Raw genomic sequence first — 18,683 nt, 5'->3', positions numbered from 1 at the left:
TAGGAGTGAGTGATCCCCCAGTCCCCATCTAATGGCCTATACAGTGCTCATTTTTTAATGGTATTTATTAACACTTACTGTGTGCCAGACACTTTTCTTAATGCTAGGGGAGATACAAGGCAATCAGGATGGACACAGTCCATGTCACACATGGGGCTCATCATCTCAATCCCCATTTTACAGATGAGGTAACTGAGGCACAGAGAATTGAAGTGATTTGCCCAAGGCCACACAACAGATAAGTGGTAGAGCCGGGACTAGAACCCAGGCCCTTCTGACTCCCAGGCCCATGTATAATCCATTAGGCCACGCTGCTTCTCAACACAAAGTAAGTACTGAACAGTTATCATTATTATTATTGTTGTGAAAGGGATGTTATATGAAAACTTCAATATTGTTTATTTTCAGACACTTACCATAAAAAGAATGAGGCTTCTGTTTCAGGAATTGTAATGCACCTCTCAGAGTTGGAATTATACTCCGGGGTAGCAAGGTCTAATAGAAAGACTATGGGCCTGGGGAGACCAGATTTCTAATTCCATTTCTGCCATAGACTTTCATGTGACCTTGGGTGAGTCATTTAACTTTCCTGTGACTGTTTCCTCATCTGTACAATAAGAAAAATACTATCTGCCTTTGGCTCAGGGGAAAGATTGTGGGCTCGGGAGTCAGAGGTCATGGGTTCGAATCCCAGCTCTGCCACTTGTCAGCTGTATGAGTGTGGGCAAGTCACTTAACTTCTCTGTGCCTCAGTTACCTCATCTGTAAAATGGGGATTAACTGTGAGCCCCACGTGGGACAACCTGGTTACCCTGTATCTACCCCAGTGCTTAGAACAGTGCTCTGAACATAGTAAGCGCTTAACAAATACCAACATTATTATGAATGTTGTAAAGATAAAATGATGCAACCAATGTGAAAGCAATAATTGTGGTATTTGTTAAGCAGTTACTCTGTATCAAACCCTAGGGTAGTTGGAAGATAATCAGATTGTACACAGTGCCTGTCTCACATGGGCCCCATAGTTGAAGTAGGAAGGAGAACAACTTTGGTGCAGTCACTTAAATTTTCTGTGCCTCAGTTACCTCATCTGTAAAATGGGCACTAAGACTGTGAGCCCCACGAGGGACAACCTGATCACCTTGTATCCTCCCAGTACTTAGAACAGTGCTTTGCACCTAGTAAGTGCTCAACAAATGCCATACTTTTTTATTATTAACTAGTAGAGCCAGGAAGCAGTGTGGCTCAGTGGAAAAGAGCCTGGGCTTCGGAGTCAGAGATCATGAGTTCGACTCTCGACTCTGCCACTTGTCAGCTGTGTGACTGTGGGCAAGTCACTTAACTTCTCTGTGCCTCAGTTACCTCATCTGTAAAATGGGGATTAACTGTGAGCCTCACGTGGGACAACCTGATTACCCTGTATCTACCCCAGTGCTTAGAACAGTGCTCTGCACATAGTAAGCGCTTAACAAATACCAACATTATTATTATTATTGGTATTACATCTCCCATTTCACTGAGGCACAGTGAAGGTAATTCATTAGCCCAAAGTCATATTGTAGTCATTTACTCAGGAATGGAATTCAGGTCCCCGAATTCCAGGCCCATACTTTTTCTAAAAGGTCAGGCTTCTTGTTCAGATTCAACAGATTTGAGAAACTATCTCTATCCAATACCACTACAAGTCAAAGAAATCAGCGATATGAATTGCTTCTTTTTTGTCTCAACATTTTCCCTCCGAACTGTGACCTCTCGTACTTTCAACTACCTCAGATTTATTTTGCTATTTCCAAAAGGACAAATTCTCATCAGTGTTCAACCATCTGGTCAAGAAATTCTTCCAGTTGAGTAACAAAAATATCAAATACTTATGAAACTACATATAATTCCCTTCTTCAGATCAACTGAGTCCATCGCACTCATCGTTAAATATTCCCTGCCTTCCAGGGAATCCATATCAGTAGGATTCTACTATTTCGCAGTATGAAGTGAGAAAGTTCTCTCTCAAAGACATCCAAATCACATCAAGGGGTCTTGACAAATTTATGTAATTTTCATTTGAATAGAAATAGAAAATTGAAAAATAGATATTTTATGCCCAATAACCATAATTTGACACTGGGGAAAAATTTTTCAAAAAAGTCTAAGCATTCAGTAGAGCTATGTTTCTGAACAAAAAAAATAATAATAATGCAACTTTTATTCTTCCAGGATGAGACTTTTATTTTAATTTTATTTACATTTTAAAATGTAAGTTTGGTCTCATTACACAGTAGATTTTTGGGAGTTCTCAGGGAAAGTAGCAGAGGGAGATATCTGGTAAAACTACTAGTATTGTAAAGCTGGAATAAAAAAAAAGATATTATTTATATTTTGGATGGAACATAATGTATTTAGAGTTGTCTTGGATTCAGATAAGAGAACCAAAATTGAAAGTTTTATCTACAGAAAAAGTAGGTGATAATCTCTCTAGTCAAATAAATCAAGCCAGATTTATTATGAAAAATTTGCTCCTTTGATTTTTCTCCAACATCTGTTCTTCTCCATAAAAGACTAGCAGACTCACTATCTCCACCACTAATAATTTCTGTTTTAACATAAACAACAGAAAAAAATATTATTGGCAAGCTTAACTCATTTTATTTTAACTTGGAATCAACAGCTGGATTTAATTAATTCATTCATTCATTCAATAGTATTTATTGAGCGCTATGTGCAGAGCACTGTACTAAGCTCTTGGAAACAATTTGGCAACAGATAGAGACAATCCCTGCCCAGTGATGGGCTCACAGTCTAAACAGGGGAGACAGACAGCAAAGCAGAACAGAACAAAACAAAAACAAGACAACATCATCAAGAAAAATAAAATCAAGGGGATGTACACCTCATTAACAAAATAAATAGGGTAATACATAATATACACAAATGAGCACAGTGCTGAGGGGAGGGGAAGGGAGGGAGCAGAGTGTTGGGGGGAAAGGAGAGGAGGGAGAGCAGAGGGAAAGGGGGGCTCAGTCTGGGAAGGCTTCTTGGAGGAGGTGAGCTCTCAGTAGGGCTTTGAAGAAGGGAAGAGAGTTAGTTTGGTAGATGTGAGGAGGGAGGGCATTCCAGGACAGTGAAAGTAAGTGGGCCAGGGGTTGACGACAGGATAGACGTGAATGGGAGACAGTGAGGCAGTGAGCGGCAGAGGAGCAGAGTGTACCGGGTGGGCTTTAGAAAGAGAGAAGGTAGGTGAGGTAGGAGGGGGCAAGGTGATGGAGAGCTTTGAAACCAAGAGCGAGGAGTTCTTCTTTCATGCGAAGGTAGATAGGCAACCACTGGAGGTTTTTGAGGAGGGGAGTGACATGCCCAGAGCATTTTTGTAGGAAGATGATCCAGCCAGTGGAATGAAGAATACACTGGAGTGGGGAGAGACAGGAGGAAGGGAGATCCGAAAGGAGGTTGACACAATAATCCAGTCAGGATTTTATGAGAGCTTGTACCAGCATGATCACCGTTTGGATGGAGAGGAAAGGGCGGATCTTGATGATAGTGTATACATGAGACCGGCAGGTGTTAGTGACAGATTGGATGTGTGGGGTGAATGAGAGAGCTAATGATGGGCCCTGATTTTAGAGGTACCAACTATTCATCTAAAATCACCTCACTAAAATTCAATAATCAGGAAATTCAAAGTGTTCCTCTCTTCCAAAATTGAGTTGACTTATGAAAAACCTCAGTCTTTGAAAAACCTTACCAAGACGATGGCTAAGTGTCTGGCTGGGGATTAGGGGAGGGTGAAGGATTTAGGCAGTATTTGGCTAATGGTAGGGTTGGGATCAGGGTTTTGGACACAGTTGGAAAAAAAAAAGAGCCTTCAGGAAAGATCTGGATCAGTAAGTGACTTAATATCACTATGAACAAAATGGGATTCTTGGGGAGTCAGCCTCTTCTACACTATCCAGCCATAGAAGGGAGAAGCAACCTCCCAACACACAGTGACCCCAAGATCATTGGTGTGTGGGAGTTGTCCATATATATACATATATACACATACATATATATCTTCAATTAAAGATATTCATTAAGTACATACTGTATGCTTGTGTGCAGAGCAAAATATATATCTATACATATGTCAATACATCTGTATTTATATAATATAGATATAGTATATAATAATATATATTATATAGCCTATATCCCCTCTCAAGATTGAATCTGGAGAGTATTCCAGTACTTTACCAGTCTCGGCTGTGGGAGGGAGAGTCAAGAAGAGGCATACTCATTCCATTCCAAGCTTGGGCAGTGACTAGTGAGTGGAAGGCAATCTGCTACATGTCGAAACTCACCCGTGTTGGGTAGCAGTGGCATGGGAGAGAGTAGAGGGTGGAGACTCAAGTTTACTGTATGGAAGAAGACAATGGTAAACCACTTCCATATTTTTACCAAGAAAACTCTGGATGCATTACCAGGGGGATTGCAGATGGAGAGTGGGGCATTCTGGGAGAGATAATAATGGTGGTATTTGTTAAGCGCTTACTAAGTGCAAAGCACTGTTATAAGCGCTGGGGGATACAGGGTGATTAGATTGTCCCACGCGGGGCTCAAAGTTTTGATCCCCATTTTACAGATGAAGTATCTGAGGCACAGAGAAGTTAAGTGACTTGCCCAAAGTCACACAGCTAGCAAGCGACAGAGCTGGGATTCGAACCCATGACCTCTGACTCCCAAGCCCGGGCTCTTTCCACTGAGCCATGCTGCTTCTCCGATGTGTAGGTGGTGTCGCTGTGGATGGTAAATGACTCAACAGCATAAGGCAAGACATAAGAGCCTATATAAAGATAGAAACAGCATGTACTGGAGATGAGCATGGCCCAGAGAAGCAGGGTGGCATAATGGAAAGAGCACTGGCTTGGGGGTAAGAAGGCCTGGCTTCTAACCTTAGTTTTGTCACTTGCCTGCTGTGAGACCTTGGGTAAGTCTATTATTTTCTCTGTGCCTCAGTTTCCTCATTGGTAAAATAGGGATTAAATACCTGTTCTCCCTCTTAATTAAGACTGTGAACCCCATGTGGGACAGGGACTGTGTTCCACCTGATTATCCTGTATCTATCCCAGCTCTTAGCACAGCACTTGGCATAGAGGTTTTAAGTGCCACCCCATCCATCTGTGCTTTGGACCCTATTCCCGCTCACCTTATAAGAAACATCGCCCCTGCCCTCCCCCCCTCCTTAACTTCTATCTTTAACCACTCACTCTCCAATGGCTTCTTCCCCTCTGCCTTCAAACATGCCCATGTCTTCCCCATCCTAAAAGAACCCTCTCTTGACCCACTTCCCCTTCCAGTTATCACCCTATCTCCCTACTACCCTTCCTTTCCAAGCTCCTAGAACAAGTCGTCTACACTCGCTGCCTAGAATTCCTTAACTCCCATTCTCTCTTGGACCCCCTCTGATCTGGCTTCCGTATCCTCCACTCTACCGAGACTGCTCTCTCTAAGGTCACCCATGACCTCCTTCTTGCCAAATCCAATGGCTCCTACTCTATCCTAATCCTCCTCGACCTCTCAGCTGCCTTTGACACTGTAGACCATCCCCTTCTTCTCCACACCTTATCTCACCTTGGCTTCATGGACTCCGTCCTCTCCTGGTTCTCCTCTTATCTTTCTGACTGTTCATTCTCGGTCTCCTTTGCAGGCTCCTCCTCCTGCTCCCATCCTCTAACAGTAGGAGTTCCTCAAGGGTCAGTTCTTGGCCCTCTTTAGTTCTCCATCTACACTCACTCCCTTGGTGAACTCATTTGTTCTCATGGCTTTAACTATCATCTCTATGCAGATGATAAACAAATCTACATCTCTGCCCTTGTCCTTTGCTCCTCCCTTCAGGCTCATATCTCCTCCTGCTTCCAGGACGTCTCTACCTGGATGTCTGCCCTCCACCTAAAACTCAACATGTCCAAAACTGAGCTCCTCATCTTCCCTCCCAAGCCCTGTCCTCTTCCTGACTTTCCTATCACTGTGGATGGTACGACCATCCTTCCCATCTCTCAAGCCCGCAACCTCGGTGTCATCCTTGACTCAGCTCTCTCATTCACCCCACACATCCAATCCGTCACCAAGACCTGCCGGTCTCACCTTTACTATATCACCAAGATCCGCCCTTGCCTCTCCACCCAAATGGCTATCTTACTGTTACAGGCTCTCATAATATCCCAGCTGGATTATTGTGTAAGCCTTCTCTCTGATCTCCCTTCCTCCTCTCTCTCCCCGCTCCACTCTATTCTTCACTCCGCTGCCCGGCTCATCTTCCTGCAGAGACGCTCTGGGCATTTCACTCCCCTTCTTAAAAACCTCCAGTGGTTGCCTATCAACTTCCACACGAAACAAAAACTTCTCACTCTGGGCTTCAAGGGTCTCCATCACCTTGCCCCCTCCTATCTCTCCTCCCTTTTCTTCTTCTTCTCCCCACCCCATAGGCTCCACTCCTCTGCCACCCACCTCCTCACCGTCCCCCATTCTCGCCTATCCTGCCATCGACCCCTGGCCCACGTCCTCCTGCTGTCCTGGAATGCCCTCCCTCCTCACCTCTGCCAAACTAATTCTCTTCCCCTCTTCAAAGCCCTACTAAGAGCTCACTTCCTCCAAGAGGCCTTCCCAGACTAAGCTTCCCCTTTTCCCTCTGCTCCCTCTGCTGCCTTTCTGCCCTCCCTTCACCTCCCCTCGGCTAAGCCCCCTTTTCCCCCCCTTTCCCTCTGCTCCTCCCCCTCTCCCTTCCCTTCACCTCAGCACTGTGCTTGTCCGCTCCTTTGTATATATTTTTATTACCCTATTTATTTTGTTAATGAGATGTACACCCCCTTGATTCTATTTATTGCTATTGTTTTTGTCTGTTTCCCCTGATTAGACTGTAAGCCCGTCAATGGGCAGGGATTGTCTCTATCTGTTGCCGAATTGTACATTCCAAGTACTTAGTACAGTGCTCTGCACATAGTAAGTGCTCAATAAATACTAATGAATGAATGAATAAGTACCATGAGTATTACAATTTTTCCTTTTTGTACTCAAGTTTACAAATGAATGTGAATGTGAATGTCAGTATAAAAGCCATTACAGGATTCACGTTGTGCTGACATAGTTTGTATTACCTTTGCTTCTAATCTTCCACTTATGGAATATGGTAAGCAGCTCATGACTTAAACATTTCCCACCCCTCAAATACAGTGGCATTTGGGTTACTGTGTAGGATTGGAAGAGGTGATGAAAACTGCCCTTGTTGATTGTGGGATACTAGATAACGGATGCGTTGACAAATAACCTTTACGAAATTTTTCTATGTTTGTCTGTTACACGTCTCTGACTGAACACATGCGATATCTACATTCCTAAATACCATAATCAACATTACTATCGCTTAACAAATACCATCATTATTATAATTAGCATTATTGATTCTGCATTCTAAATATTTTAATATTATGCAGGACATGATGCCCGCCCTCAGAGAGATTACAGTGTTTTAGGGGAGACAGCCACTAAAATAAATTACGAATAGGAGGAAGTAATATGGGATTGAAATATATGGATCAGTGATATTGGGAGAGGGCAGTGAGTACCCAAGTGCTTCACCAATCAAGCATTAATAGTACAATGCAGAACAGTATACTAAGCTCTTGGGAGAGTACAGTACATGAGTTGGAAGACATGTTCCCTGCCCACCACGAGCTTAGTCTAGAGCTTCTTTATATAGCCCATTGGCCTAATTTCTATTAAGTGACTTTCTCACTCTTTCTCACCAATCTGCAAAATCAAATCATCCTAATATTTCTTTAACTCAATTCATCTACTTGTATTCCTAGGGTTCTCTTTCAACACCTCTTGATCATCTTTGTTCATAATAATAGTACTGACAACGGCAACAGTAATAATAACAATAATAGCTTCATTAACTGTTTGATATGTTGCCAAAACCTATATAACACAATAGGATCAGACACAGTCCCTGCCCAACATGGGCTTCATGATCTAAGAGGGAAGGAGAATAGATATTTAATTTCTTTTTAGAGAAGAGGAAATTGAGGCTCAGAGAAGTTAAATGACTTGTCCAAGATCACCCACTAGGTAAGTGGTGGAGCTTGAATTAGAACCCAGGGTCCCTGAATCCACATCCGTTCCACTAGACCACACTGGTTCTTTGGGGGACTTTTTGGATAACTAGCCGGAGGGTGAGATATAAATTTCACCATGAGTGCCATGTGAACAAGTTAAGATAGGGCCTAGTGCCACATGACATCTTACTTTTGCTTCATTTAATTTTGTTTACCAAATGAAATAACTAATCCTATCAATGTAAATGACTAAAAGAAGCTCAAAACATTGTGAGAGAAAAGTTATCCGAGCACTAAAGAAGAGAACAAGTGAAAATGGTCACAGAAAATATCAGGACATTTCAAGGAATTAAAGACATCCTTCATCTCATCTCAAACGTCTAGAGATTTGTTTTTTAAGAATTATGGCTCTTCGGGTTCCTGAATTATCAGATACATTAATTAGTTCATTCATTATGGTATGCACTGTCTGCTATATACCAAGTACAGAGCTAAGCCCTAGGGGTTGATACAAGATACAGATCGCATGCCCTCTAGTACATATGTATGTTTGGAGAGACCTTAGGCTGACTATGTATCACAGTTTAGAGAGGATTGTCCAGACTTCTGTAGACTGTCCCCGGGAATTATCCCAAAATATTCCTTTCACTGACTCCAAAAGGCTTTTTTTCATTTTAATTGTTGGATTTTGATGTCTGGGATAGATTATGCTCAGTTATTGTTCAATTTAGGTCCCACTGAATTTTGGGAAATGTACAAAGGCATCAGAATTTCTGGAATATTAGCAACACACTGCCTTTCTATGCTATCCTGCCCTCATGGTTCCTGAGGGGGAAAGGGAAGATTAAATAATGGGGTTAAATGAAATAGCAACAGCAGGTGTTAAAACAGAGAGTTATCTGAAGTTTTTCCACCAAAAATTACTTGGACTATGAGCCCCATGGAGGACAGAACTGTGTCCAATCTGATAAACTCTTTCTATCCCAACCCTTAGAATAGTGCTTTACAGAAAGAAGAACTTTACAAATACCAAAATAAATTAGAAAGGAAATACAAGGATGATACCTCTGACAAATTAAAGTTTAAAGAATATAAAATTAGGACATCAACTTAGAGTGTGCTGACTAAAAAAAGTGCAAGAAATTTTCATCTGTGTGCAAGTGAAAAAAAATGCCTTATATGAATTACAGTGTCTTCAATATAACTGCTTCGTAATTTCAGCCTTCTTCAGGCTGTCAGAATGTAGTGGTGCACTAGTTCTGCCAAAAAAAAAGTTAATAATAATCTGCTTGTCTTTGTATGTGTGAGAACTTCAAGAGGTTGTAGTCATCAACATATAGTCTCAAAGACTCTGGATGATTTTCATTATCTTTTGATTAAAAGTGTCCCCATGGATTTGAAGCCTATTTCCTTCCAATCTTCCAAGCCTCCTGCTCTATCCCCAAGTATTTTCTTCACTAAATTTCAAAAACAATAAAACAAAGCCTCTGTTATTCTGCCATTAAATAAGGGTTATGGGAGGTCCAACGTTTCATTTGCAAATTTTAATATAATGACTTGAGATAGCTCACCTTAGAACAACAAAGATTCTTCAGAAATTGTCAGGATTTATGTAAAAATAACATAGGCTGGTTTTGAAGTAGCTGGATTAATTTTTGCTTGGAGGGAGTTAATATACTTCATTATTAAACTCAAGGCTGAGGCAAAGGTCAGGCCGAGCAGCCAGTGAAAGGGAAGAGTGAGTAAAACACATAAACCATCAGCTTTCCAGAAATGTCCTAGACTCTACTCAGATGCTCAGATTCTGAGGTGGTGATTCTAGAGACAGTAGTTCCAGGAATGACTGGAACACACTGCAAGCAGTGTGACCTCTAATGGACAAAGTGCAGGCCTGGGAGCCATAGGACTAGGGTTCTAATTCTAGCTCCACTGTGCTGTGTGAATTTGGGCAAATCACTAAACTTCTCTATACCTCAGTTTCCTCAACTGCAAAATGGGGAGTCAATGCCTGTTCTCCCTCCTACTTTGACTGTGAACCCACTGTGGGATGGGGACTATATTCACCCTGATTAACTTATATCTACCCCAGTACATAAAACAGTGCTTGATGCATAGTAAGTGCTTAACAAATACCATTAAAAAAAATACAGACCAAGCACACATCCACACACGCTTCTCTGCTCTCATATCTATCAGGAGTCAGACACGTGGAAAGGGAGAGGAAGCAAAAGTATTACCGTAATTATCAGAATTTGACTGAGGTCAGCCTTAGTGGTAGTGCACAAAGGGAACCTTTAATGATAAATAACAGTATTTGCCAGGTATAGGGGCAGGTGAAAAGTTATCAGATCAGATATAATCCCAGTCTCACAAAAGGCTAATAATCTTAGGAGGGTGAACAGACATTTTACCTCCATTTTACAGATGAGGTACCTGAAGAATAGAGAAGTTAAGTGACTCACCCAAGATCACACAACAGGTAAGTGGCAATCAATCGATTAAATGTATTCACTGAGCACTTACTCTGTGCAGAGCACTACACTAAGTGGTTGGGAAAGTACAATACTACAGAGTTGATAGATGCAAGCTCTACCTAATAGGAGTTTACCATATGCAGGGGCAGGTAGATATTAAATCAGATTAGCGATGGGTTAATAGTAGAGGAGAATAATACTCAGGTTAATATTGTAGGGCTGGAATAACTATCAAAGCGCTTAAGGGGTACAAACCAAGTTTATAGGAGAGTTTATGGAAGAGCTGAGATTGCTCCAGGGATTGCTGAAATCCTCCCCCTAAACAAACCAACGAACAAATAAAGTTCAGTCATTTCAGTTAATTTGGTTAATTGATTAACAGCATTGAATCTGAATCTGGTATCTGAATCTTTTTCCCCTAAAGGTGGGCATCCTCTTTCCAAGGAGATCAGGCAATGATAATCTTCATTCAACGAGGGTCATTACCCAGAGGATAAGGGCAAAATGTAGCTCGTTTCCCTCTAATATTTGAGAGGAGGAGAGGGGGCAGTTCTCCCTGACCGCAAAGCATTATCTGTCAATCATCCAGACACTTGACCAATCAGAAGGCACACACAAAGGCATCCTCATGTGGCAAAAAATATCTTTCCACTCCAGCTCAATCTTATGCTAAAGAATCCTCCCAAGGTGAATTGAAACAAAAGATTCTAGTATCAAATCTCTTTAATATTAGCCACCTCACTGACCGGATATCATTAACATTGCTCTGACTCATGCAAATTCCAGGAATTTTTTTTTTGTCTTTTTTAAACTGATTCTATCAGATTTGGTCCTTGTCTACATTTCACCTGAAAGATTTTGCTTAGTTTTGCTTTTTTTTAAGCAAGCAGAGTTATATTGTAATGATCCAGGAAAAAGTTAAAAAATAGTTTTGGGGTTAAAAATATTCAGTCAGAGAATTCACATGGCATTCAATGTACTCAGGTATTTCATCGAACAGAGGATGTTATTTGAATCTATTCTAAAGGTTCCTGAATTGCATCCCAACTCCTTATAGCTCAGCTTTAATCATGTCTTGTAGGATAGGGAAGAGAATAAGCTATGTCAAAATTCAATTGGCAGATGTTGAGGCATCAGCTGCCATTAGAATCAGAACAACGAAGAGTTTGGGGAAATGTTATCGTTGCGGAGGAAAGGATAAAACATTCTTGAGGTTGTTACTGCTACTAGTCTGGGCAAATCATTTAACCTCTGTGTGCTTCCTTCAGCTGCCTGAGAGAAGAGATAGCAATAATGATCCAGCTTCCAGGAATGTTGCAAGAAACAGCTTAGGATATAAGCACTTGGTTAAAAGTCAGTTTGCTGCTCAAAGAAGCCTTAAATGTATTCCACTGTGTTTACTGTCTCAGAGAAACTGAGATTCACAGGTACAAACCTGGGGTGAATGGCACAAGAAGAGAATGTCCATTCAGGACTGTCATCTCTAGTTGGAATGGGGAGATCCAGCTGAGGTCAGTCGTGTATTGAACCCTTGTGCGATTAGCCAGAATTCCTTGTGCAGGGAGGCAGAGAAGACTAGTGGAAAGAAAATGGGGAATCAGAAACTGAGTTCTAATCTCAGCTTTTCCACTGGCCTGCTGCCTGACCATGAGTGAGCAGTTTCAATTCTCTGTACCTCATTTTCTTCATCTGTAAAAATGAGGATAATTTTCTGGTTCTCTCTCTATCTCCCAGAGATGTTTGAAGGACAAATGAGACGAGGGGTGCAAAATTGCTCTGCAAAATCAAGGTTTTAACTCAAGGGCTGAGGAACAATTTGGTCACTTGAGCAGGCCTGCCTAAAGGGAAGGAAACTGAGTGTAGGCTCACTGCAGGTTGATTTCTGGCCTAGTGACAAGAACATGGGCTTGGAAATTCAGGTATGTGGGTTCTAACCCTGGTTTTGCAACTTGTGTGCTATGTGACCTTGGGCAAGTCACTTCACTCCTCTGTGCCTCAGTTACCTCAACTGTAAAATGAAGATTAAGACTGTGAGCTCTGTGTTGAACAGGGATTGGGTCCAACCTGAATAACTGTATTTACCACACTGCTTAGAGCAGTGCTTGGTACATAGTAAGCACTTAATAAAAACTATTATTAATAATTATCATTATTATTCCTGCACACAAACTAGCTTGTTCAGGAAAGGGTCCTTATAAATGAGAGACTCCTTCCCTTTCCAGGGACCTGCCTCTGCAGGACAGCGGTACCCATATCCAGTGCTTAGTACAATGACTGGCACATAGTAAGCGCTTAACAAATATCATAATTGTTATATCCTGAGGCCCCACCTGAATCTGTTAAATAGGAAATCCTGTTTGTCTCCAATTATCCAGCACTGGGGATGAGGCATACTGGGGTCATGGGGGCCTGACTGTTCCTCCCCTCTGCCCAAGCCCTAGGTAAAGATCCCCTGGCTTCCTTCCCTACTTGATTTTTCATCCTATTTAGACTTCTCCCCATGCTCTCAGGGCCACAACTGGAGAGTTTGTAGTACTCTACCATTCTCGGTTACTGGAAAGAGAGTCGAGCAGAGGCATATCCATTCCATTCCTAGCTTGGGCAGTGACTACCAAGTAGAAAGCAATATGCTACAAGTCGACACTCACCTGCACTGAACAGCAGTGGCATGGAAGAGAATCGAGAGTGGAGACTCAAGTTTACTGCATAGAAGAAAACAGTGGTAAATCACTTCTGTATTTTTACCAAGAAAACTCTATGGATACACTATCAGAACGGTTGCAGATGGAGGTGGGGCATTCTGGGAGAGAAGGGTCATATGGCAACTCTCTGGGTTGGAGGTGACTAGACAGCTTAAGAAAAGAGGTTACTGCCACTGACCACACACCCTTTGTCCAGGCTCAGTGCTGCTCTGATTTCACCTTCCAGCTACCCTTAATGATGATAATAATAATAATAATAATAATAATTCTGGTGCATGTTAAGCCCTTACTATGTGCCAAGCACTGTTCTATGTGCTGGGGTAGATACAAGTTTATGAGGTTCAACACAGTCCCTGTCCCACATGTGACTCACACTCTAAATCCCCATTTTCAAGTTGAGGTAATGTAGACACAGAGAAGTGAAGTGACTTGTCCTAGGTCACATATCAGATGTATGGCACAGCCGGGATTAGAAACTCAGGTGCTTCTAACTCCCAGGGCCATGCTCTATTCATTCAATTGTATTTACTGAGCACTGATGGTGTGCAGAGCACTGTACTAAGCACTTGGGAGAGTACAATAGAACACTACACAGACACATTCTCTGCCACACTGCTGCTGCTGGATGAGGGTCCCAGGAGGGTGGGCACTCACTTGGGCCAGTGGTTAGAAGGGCAGCACCTGCCTCCCCCATTATTTATTTATTCATTCATTCAATTGTATATATTGAGTGCTTACTGTGTGCAAAGCACTGTATTAAGATTTGGGAGAGTACAATAGAACATCAGACACTTTACCTTCCACAGAGAGCTCACGGTCTAGAAGATATTGTAACCTCATTGAGCACTCTGCTTGGCCCACAGAAAGTGCTCAGGAAATAATATTGAGTGACACCTCCCGCCCCCACAACATGGTCATGCACAAACCAGTACTGCCAGTTCACATATCCTGAGCTCTCTTCCACCAAAGCTCAAGGATCTTGTGGATGGAAGGGGGTTGGGGGCAATCACATGGCCTATTGGAAAGATCCCTGCCTCAAAGTCAAGAGATCTGTGTTCTAACCCTAACCACCACTTGCACGCTGTCTGGTCTTGGGTTAATCACTTCGTTTCTCTGTGCCTCTGTTATCTAATCTTTAAAATGGGGATAAAATAACTGTTCTCCCTCCTGCTTCGATTGGGAGCCCCTTGAGGTCAAGGACTGTGTCTACATTTCCCCTTGAGTATTTTTCCCTGGTGCAGTAGTGTTCTGCACAAAGTCAGCACTTAATAAATACCATCAGTACTAGGGATTGTCCCAGTCTGATAATCTTTTATCTAACCAGTGCTTAACACTGTGCCTGACACAGAGTAAGGGCTTAATGAATGCCATCATTATTATTATCTTGTCCCTGAAACCATCATATCAATCCCATCACAGGAGCACATAATTCATTCATTAAATCATATTTATTGAGCACTTACTGTGGGCAAAGAACTGTGCTAAGCACTTGGGAGAGTACAATACTAGAAGCCTCTTCTACAAGGGTTTGGATCTTGCCTGGAGCTCTGAGCAGGCATGCAGGTAGTAATGAGGTGTTACTGTTACTGCTATCAGTTTACTTTGTTTAACAAAATCCTCTTTTCTTTTTACTTTGGCTCTCTCTCACTCCTTGTGCATCTTTCAATCCCTCCCACATCCCCCTATCAGAATTAAGTATCCATGGCTTCTTCCCAGACATTGATTCAGTGCCTGGTGCATTTAAAGCATTATAGTACTGTTAGTATGGGTTTCCCTAAATACAGTGAGATGTTTTAGAAATCTGCATTATATATGGTTTTTCTCCTTTTAAATAGAATGAAAATTTCAATGCTGAAGTTTCCTATTTCTGTGAATTAAAAAAAAATGTAAAAAAAGTAAATCACTCAATATGTAGTTGTCCTTTGTATTTGAAGAAGACACCACTGACAATGAAAGCGATTCATAAGTGCTCATGTGGTTAAAAAGGCCAGTCAGTGCAGGCCCTAATCTCAGCCACATTGCACACACAAAAAAAGCTTTTCCTTGTTGTTTTGTTAACTTTGATGTTTGCCTCACCTGCTGCTTTTTCCCTCTTTCACTTCCTTGCCTCAAAGATTTTGCTCGAAATGAGTCGCTCCTTTCATCATGGCAGTTTGCCATGCTGAGCTGTCCTAGACAATTAGCTCCAAGTTTTCAGCTGGGATGCAGCATTTTCTGAGACTTTGTTTCACCTTGCATTTAAAACATTTCCTCTTCCTTTCTTGTCCTCGATTTCTGTTTCCCAGTTTTAGCTGTCCACACATCAGCTGTCTGGGTCTCCTGCAGTCATTTTGCTAAACTGTCCCATCCAGCATAGCTGTGATTCTAGGAGGCTGTCTGCATTATAGAATTTCATTGTTTGAAATGCTATCTTGCCATTTCTTATTGAATATGACGCATGAATGATGCTGATGGAACTGCTCCAGGAGCTGGATATGGTGCCAGTGTGAGATCTCACAACTGTAGAAAAGATTGGACAAAACTACAGTTCCATAGTAGACCCATAGCTACTCCATGGACATATCTCTCCCAGAACACCCCACCTCCATCTGCAATCATTTTGTTAGTGGATCTATAGAGTTTCCTTGGTAAAAATACAGAAGTTGTTTACCATTGCCTCCACACAGTAAACTTGAATCTCCACCCTCAACTCTCTCCCATGTCACTGCTGCCCAGCACAGGTGAGTTTTGACCTGTAGCAGATTGCCTTCCACTCGCCAACCACTGCCCAGACTAGGAATGGAATAGGTAGGCCTTTGCTTGAATCTCCCTCCCGTAGCCAAGGCTGGCCTGGAAACTCTCCAGGTGCGATACTGCGAGGGACCATAGACTTTTAGTTTGTTCTGAAACCCGATACCAAGGTGACACCACAGCTTGATAGACTCCCAAAGGATGTGCTGGGCTTCTTGATTTGGTTTTCTACTTCCTTGTCTATCATTTTGCCATTATTCACTGTTCTGCCTAGGCTACAGAATTCTGCCACAGTGTTTAGCTCTGACTGGTCAGTATCGATTTGTTTTTCTCTGGCTTCCCTAGAACAGGTTGATTCATCAGCTCAGTTTTCTTTAGACTTTTGCCTCAGCCTAATGTCTGTCCGAGTCAGTGATTCAGTGAAAAGTTTTATGAGTGTCTGCATGTCTACTTGAGTGTGTGTCCTTAAGGTGCTATTACTTGCATTTCTGAATGCCTCTAGGACTTTCTCAGATGCTCAACCTTGCCCAAAAATTTATGGTGGCAAAGTAGATTTTTCACCTGTTCAGCCCTAATCTGGAGGGTCCAACCCTTCTAGCACACCATCCCCTATCCCAAGATGGCTTGGTTGATCCTAGTCCCTCTTTCTAGGGATAAAGTAACCGCAATCATCAAAGACAGCTGAATGCCGATGAGGAGGGCTTAGGATTTCTTAGAGAGGAAAATACACTAATGTCCTTACTTGAATAGATTTCCTATTTAACCCCAAAGAATGTTTGCTCTTGACCTTATTAATGTCAGGTAACTTTTCCTCATCAGTCAACCAGTCAGTAGTATTTAATGACTGTGGAGAGCACTGTACTAAACACCAAGGAGCGAACAATAAAAAAGATTAGCTATAGGTGATCCCTGTCCACAAGTAAATATAGGTCTTCTCCAACTAAACCCTCATTTCCCCTACTGCCTTTTGCATCTCCCTTATACTTGGATTTGTACCTTTTATTTAGTCCACTTCTCAGCCCCAATGCATTTATGCACATATCTGAAAATTATTGTAATGTCTGTCTCCCCTTTCAGATTGTAAGCTCCTTGTGGGCAGAAAACATGTTTACCAACTCTGTTATATTGTATACTCTCCCAAGTGTTTAGAACAGTGCTCTGCACACATTAAGTGTGCAATAAATATGATTGATGAAGGTGCTTTCAGATTAGAGTGGGAGGAGATGGATATGTAAATAAAGGCTGTGGGGCTGGGAGAGGGGTAAATATTGAAGTACTTAAGGGGAAAGAGCCCAAGTGCCTAGGTGATGCAGAATGGAGGGCTAAGACATGGAAGTGAGACCTTAGTTGGGGAAGACCTCTTGGAAGAGATGTAATTTTAGTAAGACTTTGAAGATAGGGAGAGAGGTGGTTTGTCTGATATGGAGGGGGAGGAAGTTCCAGGCCAGAGGGAAGACATGGACAAAAGTATTCACTATTAGAGCTGGAAAAGAGGGACCTAGAAATGTGATGTCAGTCACAAGTGTGACTGACAGTACAGGGAACTGATGATGCTTGAGTTTAACTGGATGATTCTGCTGATTTGAAAGGGTAGTGATTCCACTTCTGATTCCCTTGATGCCAGGAGGATTTCTACAATAACATAAACCTTCCTCAAACAATTCAGGTCAAAAGACCTGCCTGGTGCCTGGGTGAGATTGTACTCATTAGGCATTTTTAATCTAGCATTTCCAAGGGCACCTGACTGCATTCAAAGCTTACTGTGGTGACACCAATGCAAACTGTGACAATCAACTCCCAAATCACTCCCTAGCTGGCCCGATTAAATGGTGATGAGGCCTTCATACTGAAATGGTCCTCACAGCTTCTTAATGGTCACAAGGCAGCTTTGAGCACTCTCTTAAGAGCAGGGTTTTGTCTGTGGAATTGCATATTTCATGAAGAAATCCATCTGCTTATTTCCAGCTGTAACATTTGCCTGTTGTGTGTCCTTGGGCAATTCACTTAAGGTCTTTGAGTCTGAATTTCCTCATCTATAACAACGATAAGATACTTGTTCTCCTCCCTTGAGACTTTGAGCCCCATGTGGGACAGAGGCTTTGTCCATGCTGATTTCATTGAATGTACCCATTTTACACCTTGGACTTAATGATTATATCATTATTATCATTATTATTATTGTTGTTATTGGACTGAGGGGTACCTGGAGGATATGACTAAAGGAAAAGAAAAATAATTCAGAGAAGCTATTTTTGAAAGAAATGTGATTTTAGATGGACTAGCTTCTTGTGGGGAGGGAACATGTCTACCAACTCTGTTATACTGTACTCTGCCAAGCATTTAGTATGGTGATCTGCACACTGTAAGCAATCAATAAATGCAATTGATTGTTGGATTGCTTTGAAGATTGGGATAGCTGTAGTCTTTTGGATTTAAAGGGGAAAGGAAGTTCCAGTCAGGACAAAGGATGTGAGCAAGGAGTCAGAGTAGGAAGAGATGAAAATGAGACAGGCAGAGTAGGTGAGTTTGAGAGGAATGAAGACTGAGGGCTTAGGTGTACTGGAAGAAGAGAGTGGAGTGACCTTATGGAATGTGTTAAAGCTGATGGTGAGGAGATTCATAGCACAAAAAATGCTATAGAAATGAAGCTTCAGAAAATGTCCCTGCTGTGGAGAATCACTATTTTCAGTAAA

This window comes from Ornithorhynchus anatinus, chromosome 5, assembly GCF_004115215.2.
Source record: "Ornithorhynchus anatinus isolate Pmale09 chromosome 5, mOrnAna1.pri.v4, whole genome shotgun sequence".
Taxonomy (NCBI): domain Eukaryota; kingdom Metazoa; phylum Chordata; class Mammalia; order Monotremata; family Ornithorhynchidae; genus Ornithorhynchus; species Ornithorhynchus anatinus.
Note: the sequence above shows the minus strand (reverse complement) of the source record.